The sequence below is a fragment of the Chlorocebus sabaeus genome, chromosome 2 (genome assembly GCF_047675955.1).
Source record: "Chlorocebus sabaeus isolate Y175 chromosome 2, mChlSab1.0.hap1, whole genome shotgun sequence".
In the NCBI taxonomy this organism is placed as follows: domain Eukaryota; kingdom Metazoa; phylum Chordata; class Mammalia; order Primates; family Cercopithecidae; genus Chlorocebus; species Chlorocebus sabaeus.
Genome location: NC_132905.1, coordinates 75900636 through 75927174, shown reverse-complemented (window position 1 = coordinate 75927174; position 26539 = coordinate 75900636). Strand labels below are relative to the sequence as shown.

General features: G+C 40.1%; 1 long non-coding RNA gene across 6 annotated transcripts in view; it reads left to right on the top strand.

Annotated features, from left to right (window-relative positions):
* Positions 1-26539, top strand: part of LOC103217700 (uncharacterized) — a 326662-nt gene that overhangs the window by 205158 nt on the left and 94965 nt on the right. For 4 of the 6 annotated variants that reach the window (XR_012090627.1, XR_012090631.1, XR_012090629.1 and 1 more), the window contains one exon: positions 3723-3781. The exons of the other annotated variants lie outside the window; for them this stretch is intronic. This is a non-coding gene — a long non-coding RNA (uncharacterized lncRNA). The remainder of the gene's footprint in view (positions 1-3722; positions 3782-26539) is intronic. 6 annotated transcript variants of the gene reach the window in all.

Here is a 26539-nt window from a genome sequence, read left to right as displayed (position 1 = left end):
TTCACTGACCACTTTTGCACCATGCATGTGGAAAAGCTGTGGGCACTCAAAGCCAGCCCATGAATGCAGCCAGGATGGGGGTTGTACCCTGCAAAGCCACAGGAGTGGCACTGCCTAAGGCCATGGGAGCCCACCTCTTGCATCTGCATGACCTGGATGTGAGACATGGATTCAAACAAGATCATTTTGAAACTTTAAGATTTATTGACTGCCCTATTGGATTTTGGACTTGCAAGGGGCCTGTAGTCCCTTGGTTTTAGCCAATTTCTCCCATTTGGGACAGGTATATTTACCCAATGCCTGTACCTAGGAAGTAACTCACTTGTTTTTGATTTTTCAGGCTCCCAGGTGGAAGGGGCTTGCCTTGTATCAGATGAGACTTTTGGCTTGGACTTTTGGGTTAATGCTGCAATGAGTTAAGACTTTAGGGTACTGTTGAGAAGACATGGTTGTATTTTGGAATGTGAGGACATGAGATTTAGGAGGGGCCAGGGGTGGAATGATAGGATTTGGCTGTGTCCCCACGCAAATCTCATTTTGAATTGTAGTTCCCATAATCCCCACATGTTGTAGGAGGTCCCAGGTAGAAATAATTAAATTATGGGGGTGGCTTCCTTCATCCTGTTCTCATGACAGTGAGTTCTCATGAGATCTGATGGTGTTATAAGGAGCTTCACCTCCTTTCCTTGGCACTTCTCCTTGCTGTCACCATGTGAAGAAGGATGTGTTTGCTTCCCCTTCTGCCATAATTGTAAGTTTTCTGAGGCCTCCCCAGCTCTGTGGAACTGCGAGTCAGTTAAACCTCTTTCCTTTATAAATTACGGAGTCTCAGGTATGTCTTTATTAGCAGCTTAAGAGTGGACTAATACACTTCCTTAGGATTCCCTGTGCTTCATTTTGGCCCAGTAATTAAGATTTGACATCTAGTATGCTACCCCAATCCCAGCACAATTCTGATTGGTTAGTGCTAACCTGTTCTTTATTTTAAATATTATTACCCCTTTGTACCTGGTGGAAGAGTGGTGGTTCTCAAGCTTCTATTACTCTTTAGGATCAAAACAGCTGACTGAGTTCACCCAAGAACTCTCAGATTATGACCCCCCAGGTGGTTATAATCTGCAGGCTGGTTAAGAATAGTTGTGTTAGAGGAATTTTGCTGAAGGGTATGGCCTGTTATTTGAAAGGGACTCACCAGTTACACAATGAGACCCTTGTCTGGGGAAGGAGTAACTCTAAGCCAGTGGGTCTCGATCTTGGTTGCCCATTGGAATGAAGAATAAGGAAAAAAAAACCCCAATACCAGGATGTTATTCCAGATATTCTAATTTAATTGGACTGGAGTGTGGCCTGGGCACTGAGGTTTTTATTTATTTATTTAACACTCTGTATCCATTTTAATGTGCAGCCAAGTCGAGACTCACTGCTTTAAGCAGAGAATAAACCAAGTTAGAACACCTAGCCTTGAGAGTATGTATTAGAGGCTTGAAAATAGAAAAAAAGGATATATTGATAACATATGTGTGTGTGTGAGACAGAGAGCAAGAGACAGAGAGAGAAAGAGCATGTAAACTAAATTAATAAAGGGATATAGTATAAAATGACTCAAAGATAGATTTTCTTAAGATTTTCCTAGATCCTAGCAACTGCATTATTATCATTTGGTTTTCTTTAATGTGTCTCCAAGTGATTGACAGATTGGACAGTTCTGATCATAAACATTCTGGTCTCTAAGAGTCCAGAATGTATAGAGCATTATTAAAACAGCTCAGCTTACTAATTACAGCTTCCCTCCCTCTTTGCAGCTTCTTTTCCTAACTCTGCACTGCAGGCCCAGTATATTTTGTAACCCCCCAAATCTCACTTGCAGACAGAATTGTGACATCAACTCTTTTTTTTCTGGTGTGGTTTGGAATTAAATCATGGTGAGAACTAATTTCAACCCCGGGGCAAGTCTTGGCTGTTTGAGTAACTCTTAACTTTGCAGCTTTAATAAGTGCTCATTGTCTAAATGTATGGCGATTTCTTGGAACTGAGTTTCTATTTTGAATCTAACTTTGTATTGTCAATACCCTCCAGACAAATACCACCAGGGACACACCTATAATCAAATAAATTGAGTTTATAATTTATTGCAGAAGGAGAACATATACCATAGGAAACTATGGGGTGTCTCAGAGAGGGTGTTAGAAAGACCCTCTTACAGGATTTGGACTTTGAATGATGTCAGAGAGGGTCCACAAAGCAGGTGTTCACTCTAGATTGAACGCTGTCAGAAAGTGAGGGCAATTCTATAATTGGGTATCTTAATGAATCTTATTTATAGAGATGGTAGATTAATTATAAAGTAGCAGTCACATGTTTTGGCCAAAAGAGGAGATATCTGGCATTTTGTGGGTAGCGTAGTGACCTTGGTTTTATCTTTCCTTGGACAAAATTATGAAGTGGACTTGTTTTACCTTAGTTTATCATGGTCTCAGAGTAATCTCATTTGATGTTGGTATTCTGTGAGACTGTTTATGTTTAACAGGAGAATAACTTGACATAACTGTGCTAGACCAGCTTCTGGGGGCCAGGGCTGCCTTTCACCTGCTACTTCTCAGTAGTGTGCTTTGTTGTTGTTGTTATTGTTGTTTGTTTTGTTTTTTGACAAAGTTTCACTGTCATCCAGGCTGCAGTGCAGTGGTGTGATCACAGCTCACTGCAACCTTGACTTCTTGGGTTCAGGTGATTCTGCCACTTCAGTCTCCTGAGTAGCTAGGATTATAGGCATGCACCACCAAACCCAGCTGATTTTTTTGTAGTTTTTGTAGAGATGGGGTTTCGCCATGTTGCCCAGGGCTAGTTTCAATTCCCTGGGTTCAAGTGATCTGCCCACTTTGGCTTCCCAAAATGTTGGGATTACTTGCCTGAACCACTGTACCCAGCCCTGTATGGTTACACTGCCCAAAATCCCAGTTTCTTTCTAAAACTAGTGTTACAGCTCTTTTACTCCTGTAGTTCAACAAGTTCCGAGTTCTTGTACCACGACTGAGAAGAATGAGGTACACAGACACCAGAAAGTGAGTAAGGCAGAATAGAATTTATTGAGCAACAGAAATGCTCTTGACGGTGAGAGGGGACCTGAAGGTGGGTTGCCAGCCATGAGGCTAAGTCTAGGGATATTTATGGGCTTGAAATGGGGAAGTGCATGCTGGTTGGTCTGTGGGTATGTTTGAAAAAGCACCATTCAGAAATAGGCACAATAATGTAGAGGACCTACCGGGGAAGGATATGCATACGTAAAATAGGTGAAGGAAAAGGACCAATTTGGAGAGAGCATGCCAAACGGAAATGGGAGCTCTCAGTCTGGTTTGTGGATTTACACTTTGGTTTTCAGGTTTTAGATTGTCCTTGGCTTGAAGGTTGAGTTTCCCTGGGGATCCATCCCTTTCTGCCTAGGAATTTACCTGCTGTGGTGATGGTGGTTCTGTAGCCACTGCAGAGGATGGGATAAAGTTCTGAAAGCCTAAAAGCTGACTCGCACTGCAGCCTGCCACTTTGGTTCTATCTTGTAAACTTCCTTCCCAATAACTGAATGGGGCCCACTGTTACCAACTCTTGCTTCCATTAAACTTGTTCTGACAGCCTTACTGAACAAGCCAGTGATTCTGCTGGCCCAGTCTGTGCAACTCTGGTAGTTGCATGAAGCTTGTGGTGGTGACCAGAATTCCTCTTCTTTTCAGCACATCACTACCTTCTGCTGGCTGTGCAATGCTCTCCATCCTACAGGACTCACATCCAGGTGAGTTTATGTGAGAAGAAACCCTTATTTTATTTTTTGAGACAGAGTTTCACTCTTGTCACCCAGGCTGGAGTGCAATGGTGCAATCTGGGCTCACTGCAATCTCTGCCTCCCGGATTCAAGTGATTCTCCTACCTCAGCCTCCTGAGTAGCTGGGGTTATAGGCATCCACCACCACACATGGTTAATTTTTGTATTTTTAGTAGAGATGAGGTTTGAACATGTTGGTCAGGTTGGTCTTGAACTTGAACACTTCAGGTGATATGCCCAAGTTGGCCTCCCAAAGTGCTGGGATTACAGGCATGAGCCACTGTGCCTGACCTGAAACACTTATATTGAGTCAAAATTTGTCTCTTTAAACCTCTTTTCTAACTTTGTTTTGTTTCTGCATGACAGCCCTTTAGCCTTTTTATTGATTACATGTTGGCTGAATAAATAAATTGTCTCCAAAATACCAGCATTTAGTAATATGTAGCCCTTTCTTTTGTTTAGGAAGCTTGGAATATTAAAAACAAATGTGAAATATATGAAAAAGGAATAAGGAGGAGTCATGGGGCAGATGTGAAAGAAAGAAGGCAATTTTAGAAAATGGAGATAGTGGTAGACAAACTTTTTTTTTTTTTTTTTTTTTTCTTTTTTTTTTTGAGACAGCGTCTTGCTCTGTCACTCAGGCTGGAGTGCAGTGGCGCCATCTCAGCTTACTGCAACCTCTGCCTCCTGGGTTCAAGCCATGCTCCTGCCTCAGCCTCCCATGTAGCTGGGACTACAGGCACCTGCCACCATGCCTGGCTAATTTTTTGTATTTTCAGTAGAGATGGGGTTTCACTGTGTTAGCCAGGATGGTCTCCATCTCCTGATCTCATGATCCACCCACCTTGGCCTCCCAAAGTGCTGGGGTTACAGGCGTGAGCCACTGTGCCTGGCCCATGGTAGACAAACTTTCAACGAAGAATGAGAAACAAAGGGAATCATGGGGCCTTTACAGTTGCCTAATCTTTCTAACTCAACTTCCTGCTTGAAAAAAAATTTCCTGTGACTCTCTGCAGTAATTACACAGTCAGCCAGGAATGCTGGATGGTCACATCATAGGGAATATTAAACAGAAAAACAATAATAAAAAGAATGTGTATAACAGGAAGAAAGAAAGCAATATTAGAAGCATGCCTGCAAAGAGAACAGATGCAAAGATTTTTCCATTGTTGTGGAAAGACACTTGAAATGCAAAAACAAGGCCAAATGACTCGCTCAAGGTCACCTGAGACCTCAGGGTAGAATGAGAGAGTAGATTATTGTCACACTCTATCCACTAGACCATGATGTCTCAGTAGCAGTGTACCTGCAGGCTAAAGTCACGTGTTGCATAGTTAGCACGCTGCTCCCAGCCAGACTTGAAAATAGCAGAATCACTGTTTTAGGAGAAAGATTTAAAGCTGTCATTAAAGAATCCAAGTAGCTGTTTTTGTAAGTACATAATTATCTTTAGTATGGGGAGGCAGAATTAAGTCTTGATAGCCATCTCACAAATGTTGACTATAAATGTTTGGTTAGCGACAAGTCTGGCTAAAAAGGAAATAGAATATTTATGAACTGTCATGAAAAAGAATCTCTGCAAGGTTCACATTTAGACAACAGTGCAATGAAGGCAATCTTATGAGTTATTCAAGAGAATCGTCTTGGGAACAAGATCTATGGTGATTCTGAGAATTACCTATATAAATAAAGTCAAATTGGGAAGGTGGGCCATTCTGTTTTTACACAGAAAAAATCATTTGGGTTTCTAAGACACTATCTAAGATGTACTAAAATGGAGATTATCACTTGCTTATTTTCTTGAAAAACAATTAACATAGTAACATAGAAGAGTAGTGGCCAATAGATTCCAAACCAGAAGGAACATTTATAGAAGTGCACACACACATAAAGACTCCATAAGTTACTTACATTACTTTTATAGTATTCCTAATTATTATAGTGGTTTGAAAGAGACCAAATGTAACATCTAAATACAAAAGATCAGACTTATAAGTGACAAGGTTTTACTGACCCCAATATTCTGTAAAGTTGAAAACAAAGTACAATTGATTTTAATGATATGCCTGATATAATGCAGGTCTTTGTTGTACTTTCTATCAGATTACAATTCTGCCTGTCTTGAAATAATAATGGCATTCTTTATGAAGCCATTTGATTAACTAGAATCATGAGCTTTGCAGGAGGAAATGAATAGTGGCAAGAATGACTTGCTTTCTGAGTAAACATAGCCTAGAAAAATGTTTTCCTGGGAGAGCACTCTCCATTCTCCACCTCCGCTGGTGTGTCCTCTGACTAAGTAGTTCGTGTACTGCACCACTGCCCAGAATATTCTTGAGACAGCCTCCCACCCTACCCCACCTCATCATGCTCTTCCAGGACAGCTACAGGAAGAAAAGGAGATAACAGAATCTAATGATGTCCCATAACATCTCCAGTCAAGGTGTGAACATGAAGCTCCAGTGAGTAATGTGGTGTCTCACATCTATAAATGCCTTATGTGTGACTAATGCATTCTTGAGACATGTCCAGGACAAGTAGAATTAAATCTTGATGGCTGCCTCTGATGATCACACCCTCATCAGCAGTCTGATCTATGCTTTGTTTGCAAACCCGGACCTTGTTGTGGCCTGCAACTCCCCACAGGCTCTCTCCCCAGCTGTCAGGCCTCTTCTAAAACACACTTCCCCTTTAGAGAGGGCCGACTTCACTCGTGTTAGAACCTGACACCCCGAGAGACTTTCCCCTCACCAGCTGGTTTTGACTGTGGCAGAAATGTTGTTGACATAGCAGATGGTCTTGATATTTCTGAAAACCGGCAACATCTTTGCCATTACCACCCCCACACTCTTGGCTACTGTTTCTCCTTCAAGTAGTTTGGGTCATTTTTAGCAAACCTGTATGTTCCAATATTTTTTCTTAAATATAAAAACAGGGACAGTGTAAGGCAAAAGTCTCCTTCTAAAATATAGACCAAGGCAGAATATGAGGGCTCTTTCACAGAAAACTCAAAAGCTGAAATAAATTCTATTTTTAATCATAGATTCTTTGATGAATTAAAATGAGCAAGAAGTGAGCAGATTTTAAATATTTGTGGTCTGAAGTATCAGGCAGTCAGGTGTGGCTAATGGATTGTGCTACAAGAAGTAGAGTCATATATTCATGGTGTTTGAAACCTTTTAAAACCATATACCAATGAGTAATGTATATCCTTACTGAACACAAGATGACTTGAGAGAAGGGTGAGTGCAACTGGATTAGAGATTATTCCTTAATAGTAACTCTAGAGCCAAAGCAAATTAAAGACACCATAACAACGTGATGACTTGGGATCCAATCCAGTCGTCCCGAAAAATTAAAATCAGACTGATTTATTATTTCCTTGCTTGCTCCATGCAGGCAGGCACTGTGAACAGTCTCTTAAACTCACTAAATAATGGTCTAAACAGCTCTGCTTCATTTGGGAGATATCAGTACAATTTTGGAAAATGCTTATTCTCCTGGAAAGGACTTTCACACAGATGGGATGTAAGCATGAGCAGTGGAGGTCCTGGCAGGTTCAGTCAGCCTCTTCAGTCAACATCACTATCCAGGCCTGTAGCACTCACAACTGAGAGTGTCATTTGGATTGGCTAACAAAGGACAGGTGAGAATTCTGCCTCCAAAATGTCACAGTTAAAACACAGCTTTCTAGATACAAATCCTGCATTCTCTTTTTTTTGTTGTTTTGGATTGCAAATATTTATTAAAAGTGGAGACACTGTTTTAATCTTCTTGTGCCATGAGACTCCGTCAAGCTGTCTACAAAGAACATTGGGAGGCTGAGGATCACTTGATCCCAGAAGTCTGAGGCTGTAGTAAGCCTTAAAGGGCCACTGCACCCCAGCTTGGGTGAGGCAAGACCCTGTCTCAAAAAATAAGAGACTTTTAGCCACATTTCCAGACTTCAATTAATATGCTACATGGGAATGCAGAATATCAGATCTTTTATTGTCATCAAGTAATCAGTGAGAGAAAATCTTGCATTCTCACAGTAGTATCAGTGATCCCTACAGCAGTGGAATGTGGAGCTAATTCTTTTGAATGCCAAAAGCAGCGTCCTAAGGATGAGAACCCAGTGGAGTTCTCCTTCAAGTAGTTTGGGTCATGGATGAGGTATATAAAAAGAATGGGAGGAATCTGTGAAAGTGTAAACATGGCATGTCCCAAGTAAGGCAAGCTGAATGAGGAACACCAATTTGGGCATCAGGTATATGGTGGGGTGGGATGGCAAGGGGACTCACGCATGGCACAAGAGAGCAGAGAGAGTAATGTAGGGATTGTCATGAGAAGCTAGGGGTGGAGAAGCACTGGGTACATGATGTGTTATAATTTCTAGTTCCTTCCTGCTTTGTTGACTACATTAGTAGGGTCTCCAAAGGAAAAAGTACTTGAAATAAAAGGTTCTTTTCATAATGGAAAATGACTTACTTATAAAAAGTATTCTGTAAACCCTACCATCAGTCTGGCTTATCTCCAAGCACAGAAAAACAAGATAATGAAGAGAACTGAGACAATGTGAAAAACAGTTAATAACTAGATGAAATGGACACCAAACCAATCAGAAGAGACCTAGAGCTAATTTGCTAGATAATGGGGAGGTCAGGAGGACCCAGCAGTGGTGTGGGAGGGGATTTGGGATAATTTTAAGGGTACCAAATAATTTCAATATGTTAATACAGAGTTACACCAGCTAAATACAAGCCCTGAAGATAATCAACATTTCTTAGAAGTCATGTCTTCTAATAGAAATATTTAATAAAGTTTATAGAGCCAGGGAAAGAGCCCATATCTTGGACCCTTCTCACTTGTTAAAGGCTCCTTACTCATTATCAACCTACATCTGTCAACCAAGTGAAACAAAGTATAAAATAAGAATTCTCCTACATCTTTCCTCATTAATGGAAGACAGTAGCTTCAAGGAAAAAGTATAAAGATTCAACAAAGGGTTTAAATACAGGCCACATTTAACATAGGTCCAGTTGATTTGATCCTTTCAGATCGGCCTCTGAATTCTTGTTGTTCACCAGTAAATATGTATTTTGTATTAGTTCATTTTCACACTGCTATAAAGAAATACCTGAGATGATAATTTATAAAGGAAAGAGGTTTGATTGACTCACAGTTCCATATGGCTGGGGAGGTCTCAGGAAACTTACAATCATGGCAGAAGGAAAGCGAGAAGCAGGCATCTTCTGCACAGGGCAGCAAAATGGAGGTGGTACAAGCAAGGGAAATGCCAGACACTTATAAAACCATCAGATCTCATGAAACTCACTCATTATCACAAGAACAGCATGGAGGAAACTGCTCCCATGATCCAATTACCTCCACCTGGTCCCGCCCTTGGCACATGGAAATTATGGGATTAATAATTCAAGGTGAGATTTGGGTGGGGACACAGAGACAAATCATATTATATTCAGAACAGATGTTGAGCCCAGCTGTGGAAGCTGTGATTGTTACTGGAACTTTAGGACCCTTGACGGGTTTAAGAATAGTGCCAATTCTTCTAGAATGTGTTTGGGTTTCAAAGCATTTTGAAAACATTTGGTAGACATGTGCAAACATACCAAATGTGTAATTGTCCCTGAAAGCAGGCATCTAATTGACTATTTAGTGACAACATAACATGGGCCTCATTTCCCAAGAAACAGTAGGTGGTCAAAATTTTAGGAGAATATACTCCACAGAAACTCACGTAGCATAGCTCAGTGATATGCCTACAAATCTTGAATATTAATTTCTCTTTCTTCATGAAAAATGCATCTATCCATATACTTATAAATATTTTTTCTTTTTTAAGCAAAGTAGTCAACTTGTAAAAGAATAAAGAATTCTACATAAAAGTTTTAAAAATTGCTTTAGAACAACATGTCAGTTGGAAACAATTCATAATTTTTCACGAACACGTTTTCTTTGTATTTAAAACAAAATATTTAACGAACTATGCCACATATGAAAAATGTGTATGAAGAGGTTGGGTTACTCTCAAAGTAACCTGATGGTAAATCATGCCTATCAGAGGTAGATTTCAATATCGGAAAAAACTGTTTTCTAGTATTTTTGTGCTTCTATTTCACAGACATCCCACCTGAGTTCTAAATTTATTTCTCAAAGAAACCAAGCTCCTGAGAGAGAAATGATACTGTGAGGTAAGAGTTCAGAAGGAAACACACACAGATACATCCTCACAAATCACACTGACTGTCATCCCGCCAGTGTGCAGTCTACTAGAATTTCAGGTGGGATGAGTGAAAATGTAGAATTAAAGTGATTGTTTCAAAATCATAATGATTAATTAATAAACAATTCCTAAAACAGAATTTTAAAATTCATCTTTTATGAACCTGTGTTTTTTGCCTATTTTGGTATTACAGATATCCGCTTACACCCCTCTTGCATTTCACCAAAAACACTTTGATTTTGTACTGTGGCAGACAATCTAAGGAAATAAATTTTATCTCTTCTACCTGTTTTTTCCTTGCTCTATTTCAAGGCAGAATTCACGCTTTGAAATTCCTTGCCACATGGATGTTAGTCTGGCAGAAAACATAAGCAATCTTAAATCCAAAGCTTTTTTTGGCTTTATATAAAAATCTCAGCCTTTTAGAAGAAATGGAGTTCCAAAGTTGGTGAGAAGGGGAGTGGTTCTGAACGCAGGGAAAGAGTTGAGTCAGAATGGGAAAGGGAGAAAGGACCTCAAGCCCTGCAGTCTGGCAGTTCCAGGGAGAGTGACCAGACCTTAGAAAGGAATACTTCTGTGGTTCCCAGCCTTGCCCAAATCCCCATCCCTAAGTGAGACCCAGAGGCTGTGTCACTAGACATAAAGAGACTATAATAGATGTATTCAGTAGTAGAGCAAAAAATTAAAGGCTCTTAGAAGATCTTTCTGCTGTTTTATCCTTTTCTTTGCCTTCTCAGTGCCTTATCTGGGAGCATGTGTCTATACATGTGGGTGTATGCGCCTTATGTGTGTGCATGCATGGTGGTGGCATTTAGAGGATGGGGCCAAGCATAAGTAGGAATTCCAATAGAGTGAGTCACAAAGTTGAACTAAGTTGATTTAAAGAAATAAAGACATAATAGTCTTTCCATACCAAAGTGTATAGACTAAATTGATCTTGGCCATAGTTGACCATTAATGATTATACATAAAGAACCAGACTTCCTGGTTTGAATATAAATGGAAGCCATTGATTTTTCTAGGAAGTTGAATACATTATACTTATCATGTATACCTTCCAAAAAGTTACCTCATGTCAAATTGTGCAGAAAATACATCTGTTTCCTACCTTGCCGAATGAAGTTTTGAAACCTTTCCCCTTGGAAAGGTGCAGTGGATGTTACTCTGCTAAATCTCAGAATGCACTGATTCACTCCACAGATGTTTGCAGCTGGTGTTTACATGTGCTTACCAGTGTTTACATGTTTTCCATCTACCAAGCACTGACCTTGGCTTTGGAATATGGTGCTAAATGGCATGCTATCCAGCTCCCAAGGCACTCCAAAGCCTGGGACAGGGAATCTACTTCACTCCCAAATTTCTTATCCTATGGACGAACCCTTGTAGTTAACAGAGACCAGCCAACGAACAGTGCCCCATACTGGAATGTCAGAATGGGAAGGAGAGGGAAGATCCCAAGTGTCTTGTGTTGTGAACCTCAAACTGTGAAATCTGGCAGCACCAGGGAAGAGTCCTTAGAAACAATGGCTCTGTGGTTCCCAAACTCTCCCAAATTCCTATTCCCCAAGTGTAACCAAGTGAACCAAAGAAATGGTCATCCCTCTCACTTCACCTGGAGATGAATTTGTGCCTAGGGCAGATACTGCTTCCTGTTCCCCATCATGATGTCAAAATGCAAACAGCAGGTATGATGAAGATGAGCATATGATAGAAATTAGACTGTATTTCACAAAAATATAATCAAACCTTTATATTTCAAAATAAACTTACAGATCCACCTAATGTGACTGCAAATAAATTTACATTATGTGGACCTACCATTTCCTAAGTATTTGCTATACAAGTGCATAGCTTTGTCAGATGTCTCTTCAGTCTCTTAGATGGGATTATTGTCATCTAGAAATAGCTTCTGCTTTTTTAAAAAAGTCATTCAACAAAGTTATGAAACTACCAGGAACTGGATCAGATGGTGGGGATTAAGGATGAAGGCCACCCTCTCTGTTTATCTTAAACTCAATAGCTTTTCTTGATTATATTAACATTTTTTCAACTCTTCATTTAAAGAATACTTTTTTTTTGAAAAAGCATTTAGTTATGATTCAGAAATATAGCAATATAGTAAGAGAACATATATATATATATATATATATATATTTTTTTTTTTTTTTTTTTTTTTTTTTTTTTTTTTAGACGGAGTCTCACTCTGTCACCCAGGTTGGAGTTGCAATGGCATGATCTCGGCTCAGTGCAAGCTCTGCCTCCTGGGTTCAAGTAATTCCCCTGCCTCAGCCTCCTGAATAGCTGGGATTACAGGTGTGCCCCATCACAGCCAGCTAATTTTTGTATTTTTCATAGAGACAGAGTTTCACCCTGTTGGCCAGGATGGTCTCAATCTCTTGACTTCATGATCCACCTGTCTTGGCCTCCCAATCCCTCCTGGGATTACAGGCATGAGCCACTGCACCTGGCTGCTTATAGATATTTTTTAGGAGGTACCCTAAGCCAGGCTTTTGCCCTGAAGACTTTTCTACTCTGCAGTGTTTATTTTTGTTTCAAGATGTCTGCAGCAGAAAGAATAATGCAAAGTTTCAACATCAGTGTTATTCTAAAAGCAATCATATGAAAAATTCAGATTCCTTCAATAATGACTACCTTGAAAAATAAAAAATTCAGTCACACAGTTGGTTTTTTTAGTCTTGAGAATATCAAACCGTGTATGACTGACTTTCACTAAATTGACTACTCACTGTTGAATGACATGCCCCTTAGCTAGGACAGCCTGGAAAATTGTTTTCAAAGCTTTTGGGACTCTTTCAGTCCAATTTTTAGCACAGCTCCAAGAATATCTACTTAGCTACCAGGCATCTTCTAGGGTATAGACATTTCTGTACAAAGGACTGATCGCCCTCTTCACTGAGCCCTCTCCAGAGTGGGACTTCAGTTGCTTATTGTAAGAAAACTAGTCTTTTAAGTCACTTTTCACTTCCTTATAATTTATAGGTTTTCTCACCTCAGTCCCTGTCAGAGGTCAGAATGCTTTCCCTCCATTCTTTAGCATCTTCATTTGTCTACAGTTATTGTTCAAAGGTAAGCTAGAAACTGTCCATAGGAAGAAATGTATGATGTAGTGCATGACACTATAGTCATGTGCCTCATATGGTTACTGTAGCTCACAGAGCATCAATCTTAGTAGGTGATCAATAACTATTGGAATAAATAAAGCAATGATTGACAATATAACCAAAGAATCAATGGGCAATGTGTATAGGAGTGACTAAGTATATTAGTCCATTCTCACACTGCTATAAAGATACTACCTGAGACTGGGTAATTTTTAAACGAAAGAAATTTAATTGACTCACAGTTCCACATGGTTGAGGAGGCTCCAGGAAACTTGCCAATATGGAGGAAGGTGAAGGGGAAGCAAGGCACATCTTCACAAGGTGGCAGGAGAGAGGAGGAAGGGAAAGCGCCACACTTTAAAACCATCAGATCTCCTGAGAACTCCCCTACTATTATGAGAACAGCATGGGAGACTGCCCCCATGCTCCAATCACCTCCCACTAAGTCCCTCCCTCACCACGTGGGGATTACAGTGTGAGGTGAGATTTGGGTGGGGATTCAGAGCCAAACTATATCACTAAGTAATCCAATACCATGAGAATTACTTAAATATATTTTATCAGATTGCATTTTTTTTGAGTAAGAAATGTTTTCAATTCTGATGTTAGGCAACTTAAGATGTTGTATTGTTTTCCCCAGTGATCAAGCAGAAAACAAAATGCTCAAAAAGGATCAGAGAAGAGAGTTCAACAAAGGAATTGTTTAGAATCATGTGGGTGGGGTTAAGTGCAGTATTATATCAAAGAATAGTGCAGTGCTTTGGAGTCAGCAAAAGCTGGAGTGCTGAGGGGCAGGGGGAGGAAGCAGTTAGTGACTGGAACGTAGAGTGGCTGCATGAAGAGGGCCACCCAGTAAGAAGAGTGTCCTTGGATAGGAGGCCAGAGCTGGCTTGTGATGACTTGCCAGGAAGGTTGCTGTTGGAATAAAAGTGCTTACATCATTCTGCACTAAACTTTTAATTCCCTGGCCAGTGTCTTCCATTGGCCAAACTGAAAGCTGGAGGGCAAGGAAGCTTGTTGGTGTAGGCCCTAGAAGTTAAAGTCTTGGATTTCAAAGGAGGGTAGTGAAGGTTGGAAAGTGAATCTGGTGGGGGTGGGGGCAAACCCCAAATACCCAGGTGCCTTCTCTGTTTATTAGCTGAGGTGGTTAATTGGTGGTCTTCAAAGTATTGAAAGTTTCCTTCCAATCTTTATTTGTGCAGGATAATGCCTCTTTCAGAGGTAGGGAAAGCATAATGGAAAGAATAAATTTCAACCATGAAATTCCATGCCTCCTCCCTCACAAAAGGTATTGTGACAGAAAAGAAATGTAGAGCTTCGATTCATTTTGTAAGTACCACCTGCTAACCAATTGTGCCAATGGAGCCACAGCACTCAATTTATTTTAGATTCCTAGTCAGCATAATTTGTAGAAAATTAAAGCTACACAGTAGTAATGTCTCTCAAATTTGGTAAGAGGTCTGAATATTGTCCATATGTGTATTAGGCTGCTTTTGCATTGCTAGAACAGTACTTATGAATATCCCACACATGGATATCCCAGGTTTTAACTTCAGATGTCTGATCGTATTGCAGAACACAGTAAATCGTCTTGTCTCCGAGAAAATCCTAGAATTAGGTAATTGGCATTGATACAGTTGACCTAAAAGGGAATCGTGGAGTAGAAGTTTGCTTGCAATCTCTTTAAAATAGCTGAGTCTGGGTAATTTATAAAGAAAGGAAGTTTAATTGTCTCAGGGTTCTGCAGGTTGTACAGGAGGCATGATGCCGGCATCTGCTTGGCTTCTCGGGAGACCTCAGGGAGCTTTTACTCATGATGGGAGGCAAAATGGGAGCTTGCACAGCACATAGCAAAAGCAGAAGCAAGAAAGAGTGTGGTGGAGGGAGGTGCCGCAGGCTTTTAAATGACCAGATCTTGTGAGAACTTATTCACCATGGCGAGGCCAGCATCAAGGAGATAGTGCTAAACCATTCAGGAGAAATCTGCCTCCATGATCCAGTCACCTCCCACTAGGCCCCACCTCCAACATTGGGGATTACAATTCAGCATGAGATTTAGAGGGGACATATATCCAAACTATATTAATACAATTTTTTGCCATGTATATTTAGAAAGAAAAATGTTTTCAATTTCTGTGTTTTGAAAAAATGCATTGGGTTCCCTAAAAGTGCAGCCTGATGCATAGATTTTTAAATACATCTCTAAGGACATGATGCAAGCAGGATGACACAGGGGAAGAAACTAACCAAAGGTGTGGTTATAGCTGACCTGAGACTTCAGCCTGATGCCGTTGGTAACTCTGGAGTGTGAGTGGTGCACAAAATTAACCTGCAAAGAGGCTGGCCACATCATCAGTCCTTAGCTGCAGCTATTCCAATGATGATGGAAGCTTAGGTCTCGGCTATGTCCAGGAAAAGGGGCTCTCTGTGGCCAAGGCCAATTATCCAGAAGATGGTGCATCCATGAGCCACCGAAAACCCACACTTAGGACAGCTTGGAGATGGGTGCCCAGATGCACACCAAAGGAGATCTGGGCGGGGCAAAGCATCTACTAGATATATGTATGTTTGTAGGCAGAACCCTTCTCACCCTTGAATATCACCAGCTTTTAACTTTAGAGGCTGAGTATGTCTGACCATATTGCAGAACACAGTAAATCAGCTTGTCTCAGAGAAAAATCCAATACAGCAATTAGGTAATTGGCATTCATAAGGTTGACCTGAAAGGAAATTGTGAAGTAGAGGTCTTGCATTACAACAGTCTTCTGAAGCCTCCAATTAATAGCCCCCTACCATCCATCATATTTTTCCCCCTCCTCATGGCTTACTCTACCTCCTTTTTATCCCTTTCCACTCATCCAGAGGTTGTTCTGAGACCCAGTCCTACCTGGCTTTACTATCACAAGGGTACTGATTGATATGGTTTGGATTTGTGTCCCTGCCCAAATCTCATGCTGAATTGTAATCCCCAGTGATTGGATCATGGGGGTGGACTTCCCCATTGCTGTTCTCGTGATAGTGAGTGAGTTCTCATGAGATCTGGTTGTTTAAAAGTGTGTACCACCTCCCCAACCCCACTTCCTCCTGCTCCAGCCATGTAAGATGTAATTCCTTCCTCTTCACCTTTCACCATGATTGAAAGTTTCTTAAGGACTTCTCAGTCATGTTTTCTGTGTAAAATGCAGAACTGTGAGCCAGTTAAACCTCTTTTGTTCATAAATTACCCAGTCTCGGGTAGTTCTTTATAGCAATGCGAGAAGGAACCAATATATTGCTACTAAGATGTTAACTGAGATGGTAACTGATAAGATGTAATCAGAAGGACGTTAAAATGTTTATGACATATATACTAACCAATCAGCAGTAGCCAGTCAGACCATTCTATGGTTAGAGCTTCCTTAATGAGCCAAGCGTTAACCATTCTTTCATTGCCAAGTCATTAAGAGATAGAGTCACTGGAGGAGGTACTGAGACAGCCCAGGTAGAGTGGAAGGGCACTGGGTTTGGGGAGGCTCAGGGCATACGCTGATTAACCTGCTGGAAAGTATTTCATTGTGACTATACCAGTACCTACTGACTAAATATCAGCCCAGAAGAGTTGCTTCTGATATAATATGTTTTTATTGTTATTGTTGTTGTTGCTTTAAGTAAATCCTAAATAACTGTGACTTTGAATCTTGGCAGTTCCTGGAATCACAGAAGAAGTCAGAACTTCTGTGATTCCAGGAACTGCCAAGGTTCAAAACTCATAAGACCAGTCCCAGATACAATTATAATCATAGCTGTAACTTAACACTAAATGAAGATTATCATGAAGCTTTTGCATCTAGTATAAAACAATATGTTAAATAGGAACACAGAAACATACTTATTGTTGTAAGTCATTATTTTTTATAATTGCATTTTTTCTTCAACCTTTATTTTAAGTTCCAGGGTACATGTGCGGGATGTGCAGGTTTGTTACATAGATGAATGTATGCTATGGTGGTTTGCTGCACAGATCAACCCATGACCTAGGTATTAAGCCCAGCAACCATTAGCTATTCTTCCTGATGTTCTGCCTTCCCTTGTTCCCCATCACAGGCCCCAGTGTGTGTTGTTTCCCTCTATGTGTCCATGCGTTTTCATCGTTCAGCTCACACTTATAAGTGAGAATATGCAGTGTTTGGTTTTTGTTCCTGTGTTAGTTTGCTGAGGGTAATGGCTTCCAACTCCATCCATGTCCCTGCAAAGGACATGATCTTATTCTTTTTTATGGCTGCATAGTATTCCATGGTATATATGTACCATATTTTCTTTAACCAACCTGTCATTGATGGGCATTTGGGTTGATTTCATGTCTTTGCTATTGTGAATAGCGCTGCAGTGAACATATGAGTGCATGTATCTTTATAATAGAATGACTTATATTCCTTTGGGTATATACCTCGGAATGGGATTGCTGGGTCAAATGGTATCTCTGCCTCTAGGTCTTTGAGGAATTGCTACACTGTCTTCCACAATGGTTGAACTCATTTATATTGCCATCAACAATGTAAAGGCATTTCTTTTTCTCTGCAACATCAGCAGCATCTTTTTTTTTTTTTTTTTGACATTTTAATAATTGCCATTCTGACAGGCATGAGATGGTATCTCATTGTGATTTTGATTTACACTTCTCTAATGATCAGTAATATTGAACTTTTTCTCATATGTTTGTTGGCTGTATGAATGTCTTCTTTTGAGAAGTGTCTGTTCCTGTCCTTTGCCCAATTTTTAATGTTTTTTTTTTTTTCTTGTAAATTTGTTTAAGTTCCGTGTAGACTGTGGATATTAGGCCTTTGTCAGATGGATAGATTGCAAAAGTTTTCTCCCATTCTGTAGGTGTCTGTTGACTCTGATGATAGTTTCCTGGGCTGTGCAGAAGCACTTTAGTTATATACTTGCATTTTGATAGGAAGGTAGATATAAGCCTTCAAATAAGCTCTAACCTTTAAGAAAATGGACAGTAGGCCATCTTAGCTGGTATGTAAGTAGTCAGTGCTTTTTCTGATCCTAGCTTTAATGCACAGTACGGTAATGGACAGTACCGCTAATTTATTTTTTTCTAGCATCATTTATACAAAGTCTCCTACAATTCATCACAGTTGAGAACAGAGTCTAGACAGTTATTATGATACAATTAAAAGGAAAGCTGGCAAATAAAAAAAGAAAAGTGAATAGAAGAGCTGATTAAAATAACAGTATAGTTTATAGGAGGCTTCTCTTCAATTTGTGTTTTCCAAATTTCAGTTTTTGGAAGACTGAAATCACATTAAAATATTTTACTTCTGCAAGTCAGCTTTCTTTTATTATAGGTCTAAAGAGGAAAGAGGGAGGGCTTGCATTTACTTCTCCATAGAAAGATTTCAGCAATCTAATTAAATAAATATTATGGCCATGCATTTGAATAGTTTTCTCATCAGCAAGGAAAGAAAATGCTCTGTTTCCCTGAAGTCAGACACTTATGTCACTGTTGAAGAAGGGCAAGTCAACCATCACAGAATGAATAGTTTTGTCAAGTCAGTATCTGATTTGATGGAGTCAAGTTTTCTTAATGGAAACTAAAACTGTGAAATGCACATTAATCCACTCCCTGCACATTATCTTTCCCTTTAAGGTTCCAGAAGAACTCCTATTTCCATTTTAAAGCCATCTGCTATTGCTTTTTGCCAGTGAGTATGTGGATAGATAATTTCTCAGGGTGCAATTAGAGGAACATGAAGAAACTACTTCATGCTATAAAGGGAGCTGAAAAAGCTAAAGCATAAATGGCAACATCTGCATGAGGTATGGAGCCAGGGAGAATACAGAAGCATGCAAATCAGTCGTGCACTCTCAACAGAATTCCAAGGTCCAGAAAACAATCTGGGAAGATGTTTACAGAACACAAACTCATCAACGTCAAAGGAGTAGATAAGATGAATAATTGGTCAGGTGCATTCCTGTGGCAAGGAAAGGTAAAAGCAACTCTATCAATTCTGAAAAACACAACCAAACCAACCCAGGATAAATGAAAAGACTAGTTGAAACATCCTCATCTTGGATTTGAAATGACTCAGTTGGTTAATATGTAATGTCATTAAGTCCAAAATCAAGGAGATTGTCTTTTCTTCACTAGGATCATGGTTTTGTTCCTTTTAGCCTCCATGTCACATCCCCCTCTTGTAAGACCTTGGCAAGTGGGTGTTGCAGCAATTTTTTCCGGAAGTTGGGTTCCACTCCTTCATATGGGAAAGTCACAAGTTTGGCTAGGCGTGATGAGATTTAATTTCACTAAAAGCTTATAGCTGAGGTTGTGTTATCATATTCAATACAAAGGCTGCCTTCTAGACAATTAATGTAACTTTTACATCCTCTTTAATTTGGCTCTAAAATATCTCTTTCAATTACTATAATTATCTGACTGATAACTTCTAACTTCCGGATGGACTGCTTGAAGCATTTTTCACTACTTCAGACTAATGTTGGGAAAGTTCCTCATTAAGTCTTCATTTTAGTTGAAAATCCGGAATAATGCACCCTTGGTCTTATCTTATATATTTTTGTCATTCTAACCTCAGTGCACTGCAATCTTTGGACTTCAAGTCCCAAGTTAAAAATTAAGTCAGAGGCAAGAGCATCTGCTCATGCTGTTTTTGTATCTATGGCGGCCTCTCCTCCTCCTCCTCCTCACACCTACCTACTTTTCCACCTCTTGAAAGGCCTAATTCAACACCCTTTTCTCCCTTAACGCCTTTCCTAATCACACTAGTATTTATTAGCTGCACTGAGCTGCTCATAGCTGCACTTGTGAGCCTTCTCACCTATTTCATGGCTGCAGTTCTCACTCTAGCCTGATCAGTATCACTGGGAAGTCTTGTTAACCACAGATGGCTGGGCATTATCCCCAGGATTTCTGACTTAGTAGGTGAGGGATGAAGACCGAGAATCTGCATTTCTAAGGAGTCCACAGGTGATGCAGATGATGCTTGTCTGGTGCCGTACTTTGATGATCTCTGTTGTAGAGAATGCTTGCTACATTCTTACTCATCCATTAAGACTCCACTCTGTATCATCTTTCCCTGTCAGAATTAGGCCTCTCTCAACCTATACCTCTTAACTCACAAATTATCCCACCTCAATGAAGGTAGGCTAGCAAACTCAGACAGCTAATGCAGCCAGGAAGTTTGCAGATGTGTGCATTTGCTGAGACATCAGACATCAAAAATGGTCCGTGATCTTCCCAATGGATCATAAACATGCTCACAGAGTAGACACCCTGTTGAGACAGGGCTACACGGTGACCAGGCTTGGGACAAGACAGAGATGAGGCCACACTGCTAACAGAAAAAAGGCTAAAGATCCCTCCTTCTGTCTGCTCCTTTGCCCGTGACACCTCAAACCTCAATTTCACCTTCCTGCCTGCCTCCTAGATAAAAATTAGTAAGCTAATCAGTCACAAAAAGAAACCCTGCCTTTTGACGGCCTCCAATCCAGGCCTGTTTCCAGCTTCCTTAAACCCTCCTATACAGATGCACATCCTTGTAGGAAGCTCCATGTGACTTCCTTGAGATGACCTGTAGATCCTCTGCTGTGTGTTTCTCCTGGGCTACAGCAGATTCAAGAATATAAAGTCTTTCACCCCAAGCTCTGTTCCTGCTGCTCTCTGCTCACTGGGCTGTGCAGACAGACGTTAGGCATGATGCGCCCCTCCTGAAGGAATTCAAAGTAAACACAAATTTAACATTGTGCAGCACAGGCCACAGGGCCTATGAGCATGTTGGGTAGGCAGAACATTGCCAGCTTGCAGGCCTTGCTGAAAGGCTCAAGACCTCAAGGCCTTGCCTTAAGACCCCTACCCTAAAATCTCTGACTTCTCCAACTCTCATCAGATTTTCTGTCTCTTCTCTGACACACTGAGAGTTGGGTATGAAGAGAGCAGCAAGTGTGTGCATTGTTTCTTAAGATGTACAATGTATGTTTACAACCCTTGCCTCGTTTCATTTTCGTATCTGTAAGCTAGGTATAGTAGATCAGTTTTAAAGATGAGGAAACTGATCCTCAGAGACATAGACGTCTTGAACAACCTCATATCAATAAAGTGACCAACTTCATACAGTAATTAAGAAGTCAGGGTCTGAGCTGAGTTTTCTGTGCTCTTTTTGCTAGACCATGATACCTAAAGCTCCCAGGAGCATGCAAGTGAGCAAAAAGATGCTCTCCTATCCTCTTGGGTGTTTTATTCTCCTTCCCATCTAGACCACACCATCCTCAGTTTGAGACCGCGTTATGTATTTCTCTGGCATCCTGCCTAGCTGAATCTAGTGGAATGCTGCGCACATAGCAGGCCCTCAACAAGGAGTCACTGACTGATTGAAACTCATAAACCTTTCTCACAAGGAGACAGAGAGGAGAGGCTGTTTTAAAACAGAGGAACTTTTCTATCTTTGTTCCAGCATTGCAATACTAGAGGCTGTTGTTACTTTAATTCTTCAGGGTGCTAGGTATCAAAGCATTTTTCACACTTAGAAATGTTTCTTTTCGTGTTATGGTTTCTGCATTGAAAAAGGTTGGGAGTTTCAAACTTCAGTTCCACCTATGTTTTTCTGAAGTTTAGTGAATATTTAGAAAATGCATGTAGAACATTTGGCAGACACTGTGCTGTGTGGTCCATATCCCACTTTAAGGAAAGAATTGTTGCCCAGCTGTTGGGAGTGCTATTGGCATCAGCCTTCAGCCATCAGCTCCTCAGGGACTGCCTGAGCTACAGTGAGCTGCCTTGCCCAAAGGTGCACCCATTTCTGGAGTGGTCCAGATCCAGGGACTGCTCAGTGAAGGTATAAAATCTTGGCCATCCTGGCCCAACTCAGGACAACACTGAAGGGGCAGGACTTTGGAGCTGGCCCTGGAGTTGGTTAAGCTGTCGTTGAGTCAGCATCATGACTCAGCATTTTCCTGCTATATCCTGCTCCCTTTTTCTCCCTCCATTAGGTGTTGAACACGAGGGCTCTTCTCAGTAGAGTGTCTGCATGCCACATTCTGCTTTAGAGTCTGTTTCCTGGGAAACACAACTGGAGACTGAAATAATTGGTGGGCAGTGGGGAGGACAAAGGGCTGTTTTTGGTTCATGTGAAGACGATGAGCATGCTATGAACCCCGAAGAGCTATTGTTTAAGCAAGTAGAATGTGTTTGGCTGTAATGTATTAAAGCCGACTGTGTTACACAGAGAGTGGGTGGGTGTGTCTGTGACTTTGCTCGGCATTATTCATGCCTCTGCACCCTTAGGGTGATAAATGGGTGGCTGCACAGGCTGGAGAAGGGCTCCTGAAGGACCCTCAGATATCCTCAGCATTTGCCCAGCGGCTGAATGTCTTTCCACATCTTCTCCCCTTACAGCTAAGTAGACAGCTTCCTTACTTTTGTAATACTTGTATAATCTTGATCTTTGCAATACGATGAATAGGGCAGGTGTGCAACCTTACAGCTCTCATATTTTCTCCTGATATTGCTGGACATCTCTGAACTTCTGATTATATTCATGACAAGACCTTTTCTTTCACTTTCACCTAAGTTCAAGCCTGGTTTATAAGGATTCTAGGTGGTCATTGGTTAACCCTGGGGATCCTTTATTCTTCCCTGGAACTAAGGTAGAGACCTTCCTCTAATTAGCATAGTTTTGGCTGTGATGTCCATAGGGGCAAGCAAGCGCTCCATTTGCTGCTTTGAGTATCCTGTCACTTAGATAAATTTCAGGGCACTCCTTGGCCCCAGGCCTCCCCCTGGAGTTTTCTCAGCAAGACTAACTTGATATATGACCTCAACAAATCCTATCAGCCCTGCCCGGTTTAGGGCTGAGGGTGAAGATAGTTTATAGGGGCAATAACAACAGAAATGTCCTCTCTGAGACAGGCAAATAATTTCCTCTCTGCTCCAGTCCAGTACTATTTCCCTTAATCTTTTTAATGCCTGGGAGGCTGTTGCTTCCTTCCTCTGTCCTCAAAGCCAATTTTCTCCCCTCAAGGTTAATACCCTGAAAAGCGAGCAGGCCTATTGTTTCTGCTTCTCTGGGCAGGCAGCACATTTTCTTTAGTTTCATCTGTCACTGTATTAAAATGGCTTAGGGTTGAAACAAATGACTCATATTCACTGGCCGTCCAGGTTAAGTGAAGGCCCCAGGTTGTCTCATCAAAGTTCTTTAAGACAGAATCAAGCTGCTTATCTGAGCCTTGCTGGTTTCTCAGATCCCTGGGCAGGGATGCTAATTACCACTGGCCTACTCATCTGATTTGTGTCCGGGAATGGCCCAGTCCTCAGTATCTGTTGGAACCTGACTCAGCTGGGTTTTTGGTGGATTCTCCGTTCTCCCACAGGCCTGCAGGCTTCATATCTTACCCTTTTTCCTACATGGAGTAACTTGTCTTTCCACATTCTCTTCCCTGCCATGAAAGAGACCTCACCTGAATTTCTGGACCTCACAGCAATCAGTGGATGTCTTCTTTCCCCTACTGCATCATCTACAGGAAGGAGGTGCTAGATCCGGACAGGGCAGCGCCTTCCTGAACCTTGGGAGATTTGAGTGAGACCTATTTTGACCAGGCGTGGTTGCTCATGCCTGTAATCCCAGCACTTTGGGAGGCCAAGGCAGGCAGATCACTTGAGGTCAGGAGTTTGAGACCACCCTGGTCAACATGGCAAAAACCCGTCTCTACTAAAAGTATAAAAATTAGCTGAGCTTGGTGGCAGATGCCTGTAATCCCAGCTACTCAGGAGGCTGAGGCAGGAGAATCCCTGAAACGCAGGAGACGGAGGTTGCTGTAAGCTGAGATTGTGCCACTGCACTCCAGCCTGGGGGACAAGAGCAAGACTTCTTCTCAAAAACAAAAACAAAAACAAAAATTAGCTGGGTGTGGTTGTGGGCACCTGTAGTCCCAGCTATTCAGGAGGCTGAGGCAGGAGATTCACTGAAATGCAGGAGGTGGAGGTTGCAGTGAGCTGAGATGGTGCCACTGCATTCTAGCCTAGGTGACAGAGTGAGATCTTGTCTCAGAAAAAAAAAAAAAATTCTATTTCGTTTCACTATGTAATCAGTGCGTCCATTTTCATATTGTGAGAAACCTCCTTTTCGGTTTAAAACAGTTTTTTAATTTAATATAGAACATTCACCATTCTGCCCTACCTGTCCAATCAGCCTTATGGGTTTTTTGCTTATTGGTTTTGGATGAAGACATGTTTGTATTCTGCTGCCAATGCTTACACTGAAAAAGGACCAGGACACTCTCAAGTGATTACCCTCTGCCTGTAACCAATCCCTACAGGATTCTACTATTTTTTTTTCCAGAGTTATTTTTGGTGAACGTATAATGAATGGAATGTTTTGATAACTTTATGGTAATCATCCATGTGGTACATAGATAACTAGAACAAAAAACTTTAATTATAGAGTATTCTTTTCTATTTACAATTTTCCCTCCCCTTCCAACTTTCATTGAATTGCTAATAGTTTCTGTGAGAAAAAATGGTATGTGTGGTTGAGATTCTTGACTTAATTCGCTGCCTTTTTAGTAGTCCCCTTTATTTTAGCTATTCGTGTCTAGATTCAAATGCTGTCAGGAGTTTATATAAGTTTTTAAAAAGTCCAAGAAGGTATATTTTAAAGGAAGTTGGAGCTGGGAGTGGAACACCTCTGATCTCTTTCCAGCTGTGTGATCTGTTCAGTGTGGCCTTGGTCCAGTCTTTGGTCTATCTGGGTCTTAGTTTATTTGTGAACAAAATGAACATTGCGTACCAGATGATGCCCAGATTCCTTCCAAGTTTAGCATTCTTTTTGTGTCTGTGATGAGGGTCAACATTTTAAAGCGTTCAAGTCACATTTGAACCTGCCATTTTTAAAAGCATTACAATCTCTTTCATTCAGAAATAGTCTTTCTATACACACATGCTGATTAGAGAATTGCTTGAGGGAGAACTCTAATGAGACTCAGATCACATCAGAGGGCAGATGTGGGCTTCAGAAAACTGAATGAACATTCCATAGGTTGTTAGCAGATATCACAGATAGTAAGCAGATAGGACCCTGAATGCTGGGAAAGGAAAAATTGTAGAACAAAGACTCAAACAAAGTATTGGGTAGGTTTCCTGTTTCTAAAAGTGGTATTATTGTAAAGGTTGTACATTGATTCTTCCCACTGCAATCAACTCTGCTAAAAATTTCTTCGCACCAAATGGCAACCTTGTCACCTTGACCTTAAATCCTTCCCATAATCCTTTCTTAACAATATGCTTGGTAGAACATATTACATGTATAATGTACATAATTTAGTTACCAAATCAGATATATATATGATTATATATAATTATATATTATAATATATCATATATATTATATATAATATATAATAATATATAATATATCATATATATTATATATAATATATAATAATATATAATATATCATATATATTATATATAATATATAATAATATATAATATATAATAATATATATGATATATTATAATATATCATATATTATTATATATAATATAATTACATATAATATATATAATTATATATAACATATAGTATTATATAGAATATAATATATTATATATTATATAATACTATATATAATATTAATATTATAATATATATTATATATAACATATAGTATATGTAATATATATTATGTATTACATATAATTATATTAATATATAGTTATCTATTATATAATATATAATTCATATATATTATATATTACATATAAATATATAATAAAATATATAAAATAATATATAAATATATAATATATAATTATACAATATATAATTATATATAATATATAAATATATATACACACACACACACAAACACACGTTATATGCATTAGATATCTCTGTGTTTTGGTAGCTAAATTACAAGTATAACATCCTGTTATTTATACCAGCTAGAAATAGAAAGCTTTCCATGGAATAGAGAACTGGCTTTCACAGACGTTTATTTTTCATGTCACATTCCTCTTCTACTCTTGCTTCTAATCTGAATCCAGGCAGATCCTCTTTTTTGAACTCGTGATAACTAAGGACATTTGTTCCTTTCTGTGTAATCTCTTCAAACCTTATAATCCAGTTGAGAATGCCTGTCTGACATATTGAGCAATAATTAATTCTCTTAATAGGCATTTCCATGAGCAAGTCTTTCTCTTTTCCAGACGATTTCTGTTAGTCTGCTCATGTTTCTTTCAACAGCTGCCTACAGCTTTCATGCCTTTTCTTTTTACACCTGATTTACTTCTGCCTGCTATTGTCTTCTTTGTGGTTTTCACTTTACTCCTAGCCCTCTGTCCTCTGTCCCTAATCTTATTTCCAATGTCTCAGTCTCCAG